At 50.1% G+C, this 6554-nt stretch overlaps 1 long non-coding RNA gene across 1 annotated transcript; it reads left to right on the forward strand.

Moving 5' to 3' along the window:
• Nucleotides 1-228: 228 nt before the first annotated feature.
• LOC147830648 (uncharacterized) lies at nt 229-6256 on the forward strand. Its single transcript, XR_015448976.1, has 3 exons — nt 229-1106; nt 1545-1600; nt 3303-6256. It is a non-coding gene; the product is annotated as an uncharacterized LOC147830648 (long non-coding RNA).
• The last annotated feature ends 298 nt before the right edge of the window (nt 6257-6554 follow it).

The following is a 6554-nucleotide window of genomic DNA, read 5'->3' on the forward strand; positions in this document are numbered from 1 at the left end:
CCCTTAGTGTGACAGCTCGTCAGAGCAGGGGTCGCCTTCACTCCACTGCCAGATTGTAGCACTTTAGGGCTTACAGCTTTCTTCTAAAGTGAACATTGTGTCAAAAGTAATCAGACTAAATACATTTACAGGACCCGCGAACGATTTAGACGCCAACGGCCAGGCTAGTCAGGACACCCAAACCAGCCAGCAGAGGGAGCCCGTAACTAATGAGGCACTGACCGGAAAACGCGATTTGTGCTGGAGCCACAGGCCTGTGATCGTGCAAATTGGGGCCCGTCCCTTGGGCCCAACAGGTCTAACGCAAGTCCTCGCGTCCCAGCCTACTGAGTCCTGCAAATTCAACTCTAAGCCGGTTCGAAACCCAGCCCGCGGTGGTCGGGCGACACCTTCCTGGGCGTGGCCCGCGGGATACCTCGCGGTCACAGGGGCCCGGGCTGACAGCTGTCACTTCTCAGAAGTCGGCGGGAAGAAGCGCGGAGCTCAAAGGGCTGGGAGGCCGCGGTTAGTAAGGAGCCTGTCCGGCCCTGCTCGGCTCCCGGCTTCTTCTGACAGGCGGAGTGAGTGGGCCGCGGCATCCTGCATAGCAACACTGGGCGGCGGAAGTCGTGCCCTCCCCAGGAGGGCAGCGAGGGGGCCCGGAACGTGGGTGACAGCTGCCGCCCGACCGCGCAGGCCCTGGGCGCCTCTGTGGGACCGGGAGCCCCGCGGAGCGGCCGGGGCCCCAGCTTGGCCGGGCAGCGCTAACCTAGGCAGCCTGGACAACCAGAGCTGGGACGCAGACAGAACGCGGGGACCCCTCGCCGCCAAGACCACAAACCAGCCAACCTGAACCCCTGGCACGGGGCTCCTCCGTGACAGGTCCCCCGCCGCCCCCTCATGGACACGCGAGGCACAGTGTGGCCCCGGCTGCAGCACAGGAGATGCCCCGGGAGAGGCGGGAAAGACTTTCGGCGGTGCCACACCGCCTTCAAGTCCAAGTCCAGGGACCCACAGCTGCTGCGGATGCTGGAGAGACAGGGGAGCCCCTCGGTCCTCACCACAGGCCACACCTGGGGAAGCAACTGTGCAACCTTTCGAACTCAGAAAGTGGGCGTCTTTCTGATGTGGGTCTGGAAACCACTGGCAGGCACAATGCCCGGGTCACCGGCCCTCTAAGCCCTGCCCTGCGGTTTGACACTTCCCGGGTGCAGAGACTCCCCATCCTCCCGTGCACAGCCCACTTGAGGGGTCTGGACACTGCTAACCCTTGAGGGGAGTGGGGTCTGGGACTCCGTGTGGAGTGCGGATTGGAGAGGAGGTTTTTGCTCGGAGACTGAGCTATAAAGGGCAAGTGATTTGGGCAGAGCTCCCTGCTTTTCAGTTTCTGGGAGAAGTTTAAAGGCTACAGACAGCTCCTCTGCACATGGTTTTTAGAATTCAGTGTGGTTTTGTCCTGTCCTGGGCCTTGCTTCGCTGGGAGACTTTTACATGTGGGTTCAACCTCGTAGCTCACTGTTGGTCCCTTCAGGTTCTCAGTGTCTGTGTGCGCCCATCTTTCCTAGATTTCCTGATTGGCTGTGGGTCCTTGTTCACAACACTGCTGATCATCCTATCCAAGGTAAGGTTTGAAAGCTGCCTGTTTATCCTGCCGTGGACCTGGTTGTCCCTGGAAGGGAAGGGATCGTGGCATCGCTCCCCACACCCGGGCAGTGCTGGCCCACTGGGCAGCTGTGTAGGGTGGGAGGGAGCTGAGCATGGCTGGATGTGGGGGGAGGTGCAGGAGCAGCTTGCACAGCATCAGCAGGGCTGTAGGGAATAAGGTGTCCCCAGCCTTCCAGATTTGCTGGACAGTGGCTCTTCCTGCCTTTAGCCTGAGTGGAACTGCACTTTCCTGTCCTCAGCTCCAGCTTTGTCCGTGGGAACCGCAGTCTCCATCTCAAGCAAAATTCCTTCTTTGCTATGCATGGGTTATGCTTCTCTGCAAACCCTAACATGGGCTGAGCTGCCAAGAGGTGGGGTGTGGAAGGCAAAGGATGTGGAGGCAGCTTTGCAACAGGGTGATGGGAGAGGAGGGAAGAGGGTTTCAGGTGCTGCTGGAAATGTGCAGGTGCACGGTGATTCTGGAGACTTTACACGTGGAGATGAGGAATGTTACTGAAAACTGCATTAGACAACTTTGACTGGAACACGAAGAGATCACATCTAAACCTCTTCCAGTATTATGTAAAAGAGAGCTCATGCTAATGATGAAACTGATCATTTAGCTAAGGAGATGAATCTGGAAAGCATCAGATTGGGGGCCTGCTTTCCCTGCCTGATAGGAAAATATGAGTGATGAATTTTTAAAAAAATTGTTATACAAAAGGCTCCGCTGGACACAAGTAGCCAGTGGCTCCCACGCCGACAAAGCAGCCATCCTTTGCTGACCGTGACAGGCCTGGTGGTCCAGAGCAGCCTGGACAGTTACTACTCCAGGCCCTGACCTGAGCACACTCTGCCCCCTTCCAGGCATGAGTTCTGTGCTCCAGGCAGAGGACTAGCGAAGGCGCCAGTGCAGGGTGGCCGGAAGCCTCCTCCTCAGCCACAGAACTCTTCCCTTTCACCACTTCTGCTGTCCTCCCCGACTCAGGACTCTTTCCTTGCACCTTTACTTCTGCACTGTTTTGGAACAACTGAGATGGGTAACAGGCTGCAGTCCGCTCACCCTTCCTCTCTCCACTAGCCCATAGCGAGGGCAGCGTGGCTTCCTTCCCAGCAGGGCTGACCAGGTTCACTCGGCCCATCCCTACACCTGACAGGTCCACATGCCCTGTAAGGTTCTCAGTGCGGCCAGGGCTCTGACCCCAGACTCCTTTCCTCCACCGGACGTCAGTCTCTGCAGCAGCATGAGTCACATCCTAACACCACAGAACCCTCCTGGTGCTATCGTGAGAAGGGAGAGGATCCATTATTTTCAGTCCACATAAGTCCACCACAGAAACTGCTCCAGCTTCACTCTGACAGAGTAGCTTCTGGCACACAAGCCTGCTGAGGGAAACATGGCTATGGGATGCAGAAGTAAATTTTCAGGTTTACTGAACTTAGAGCTCCCCTGAATATAAACTTTAAATTGCAGTGACATTAAAAATCTTTTTTTTTTTTGTACTGAGGATCAAACATGGGACCTTCTGTTTGGGGGGCAGGCAGGAGAACCACTGAACTAAATCCCTGGCCCCAAAAAATCTCTTTTAAATGTGTATACTTTACACCATTATGTTTTGCTATAATTTGTAAGGTGTGAGAAAGATTATTTTTATGTTGTTCTGTGTTGCATTTCTTAGACTATAAAATGTGGCTACTATGAAGTTTGTGCTTCCATAGATGGCTTGCACTCTGTTCCTGCTGCCCAGTCAGGGCTCCAGGGGTCACCACCAAATGACAGCAAGGACACAGGACAGAAGCATCTGGACAACACACCAAGGAATACGATGGACAAATGTCAGACTCATGAAAATGCAGCCGAGAAACAAAGAAATGACAATTTGGGACAGGGTGAGGTGGACAGAGAAGGAAAGAAACTGTGGAGGAAACTGCGTATTATAGCAGACATTAAACACATCACCACCTGATCTCAGTTTGCAGATTTTATGGGAATACTGTTTCAAAGAAACAAAATTAAACAACAAATGGGCATTTTCAACACTGACTTACAATGAAATATTAACAACTGGTAGCAACTTGTGCTGGGTAGAACAAAAATGAAGCCCAGAAAACAGATGCAACACACCTAACCCAAAAGGCACAAAAATATTTTCTAAATACTCAAGAAAATCATTTTTGGAAAGACCTCATATCCTTCACACTTTCTGTATGTTGAAGCAGTGGACAGAGTATAATAATAATGCAGAACCGACAGCCACTCGATTCCATTATGACAATGGTTACAGATCACTTTCACCCACTAAGTAGATAGAACTGAGGACACTCGATGTCGATGAGAGGGTGAGCAGTGATACATTACATTTGGATCTGAAGAAAAACCATGGTGTAGACAGGTAGGAGAAATGGTGTGTAACTGGGATATGTATGCCTGGGTGGAAATAACACTATAAATGGCAGGTAACTAGGTAGAAAGAAAGAAAATAAGTGCTTCCATGCTGTTGCTTCAAGTTGAGAGGTATCATGTAAAACTGTCAAAGTAACTATGAGACACTTGTCAAATGAAGGAGAACACAGGGGTCTAAACATTCTTAGGGCAACATGAATCTCAAGCCCTCTGATCCTTCCTACATTCCAAAATACTCACATGCAGCATGGAGAAAGAACTGTGAGGAACACAATCTACTACATATGGTAAACACAGCCTAACATTTAGAATATAAAAATAATATGAGGTAGAATATAATATAATATGAGGTTTGTGGAAAAAGGGGACTAAAGGCGTAAATATATGCTTAGGGTAATGTGAAACCTGAGCTATACGATACTTATGAAATATCAGACAAAACACATATGCAAAGAGAACAAAAAACTAGGAGAAACACAGTCTACTACATATGGTACAATGTGCCTAAAAGTACCTGGAGTTTAGACTAGTAGAACTACGAAATAAGAAAGCTTCCGTTATTTAGAGCCTTATCTACCAAAATGATCATAAAATAAAAAGACTATAAAACTGAATTTTTAAGTAGATTTTAGAGACAATACCATTCTAATAATTCTTGTTAACCTAACTTAGGATTAAAGTTGAAATTCAAAGAGACAAACTGGACCTAGGCCTCTGGCTTCTGGAGTCTGTGTCACACGTGGAGTTGGAGGTAGTGTGACTTTGAAAAACAAAAACTAGCCTTTGGAATAAAAATCAAGTGCAGTCCCTCGTTGAGAATCCAGTTCTCACAGAGCATCACTCCTGTGTTCTGATGACGATGCGGCCAGTACGTTGTTGCAGACGTCACTATAAAGTGACGAATCTCCTTAAAGTGATGAATCTTCTTAAATCAGCAGTACCTTTCCTGGCTTCAGCAGTCTGTGGGACCTGAGAGGGAGAGAGAAATGAAGGGACAGTCTTGGTCAGGTCCTGTGGACAGGCAGGCCTGGAGGTACTGCTCACTGGTGACACAGACCAGAGGCCACCTGAGCTCCGGGGGAGAGAGCACTAAGGGCTGGGGCTCAGGCTGCCTGGAGGAGAAGGCCACCTCCACAGGGCAGAGGAAACCCTCCTGATCTTGCAGTCTCGCCCTGGTGCACGGCACAGGGCCCTGGCTGCCCCCCCAACAGCTGGTGACATCAGCCACTGTCCTCCTGATCCTCTCTGGTGACCACAGTGAGAACTTTTCACACATCTCGGGCAGGGGTGACCTTGGCCTCAGTGACGCAGACTCAGAAAGAGATTGCTGCAGGCAAGAGAGGCCACTTCCATGAGAAACACACCCTCTGTGACTCCACACACCGGGATGAGGGGATGAGTGTGCGGGCAGTGGGAACACTCAGCAGAAACATCAGACACCGCCCGCGGCCAGTCACACATTTACTAAAGAGGACACACTGAGGCCACAGGACAGGATAGAAAGGTGAGGGCTAGATGAAGTCACACAAGCCTCCTTGACAGTCCCGGTCCTAGAGCCCAGGCCCCAGGCCCTTTCCATAAAATCACCTTGGAAGGGCCAGAGGCTCCGATTTGAGGCCTCAACCTCACCATGGCCAAGTGGACCACATGGAGAGATGAGAATGAGGATGCCAAGGCTGGAGAGAAGGGTTATTCCCAAGTGGATCAAGGAAGAACAGAAAAAGGCATCGCTCAGAATGGAAGGAGACAAGGGCGAGCAGTGAGTGTAGCAGCAGCCCAAGGTCCTTTCTAATGCTTCCTAACTAAACCTACAAATCACTGCAGGGAAGGACCAGACTGAGTTTCACCGTCCTCTCTCCCTCTGTGGTTTCCTTGCTCACCAGGCTCTTTGGGAAAGCGTGTTCTTAGTACTTGAGGTGAGTGTGCAGAGTGGCACAACATGGTAATGCAGACAGCATTTTCTGACTTGCTGTTTTCAAACCTCATCATACCTGCTTCAAAGGGCTGAGACTAACGACTTTTATTTGGAGATTTTCCTTAATGAAAATAACTGACTCTTATCGCTTCTCGGCCTTTTGGCTAAAATCAAGTGAAAATAACTGACTCAAAGTAGCTGGGCGTGGTGGCGCATGCCTGTAATCCCAGCACTTGGGAGCCTGAGGCATGAGTTTCACCATGGGTTACAGGCCAGAATGAACTACAGAGAGCAACCTGTCTTAAAAAACACAAGCTAGGGCTGGGGATTTAGCTCAGTGGTGCCCCCGCCTAGCAAGCCCAAGGTCCTGAGGATTGAAAACAAAAAAAAAGCTAGCTGATTTAATTGTCCAAAAGTAAAACCTTTAAAATGTCCAGCTGATTTAATCAGAGGGCTGTGAAATCAATGTGGTGCAACGTAAAGTGTAGATTCTACATATAAAAATGAAAACAATGCTGAATTCCATTATGAGCAACAGGAGACGCATTGCTTTTCCTTGTGTGAATTTCAATGAGACTAATACTTCTATCTTACATTATTTTGTACTCCAGG

Source organism: Heterocephalus glaber, unplaced genomic scaffold (assembly GCF_053883595.1).
Source record: "Heterocephalus glaber isolate CG9 unplaced genomic scaffold, H.glaber_assembly_v1.0 deba00000071, whole genome shotgun sequence".
Lineage (NCBI taxonomy): Eukaryota > Metazoa > Chordata > Mammalia > Rodentia > Bathyergidae > Heterocephalus > Heterocephalus glaber.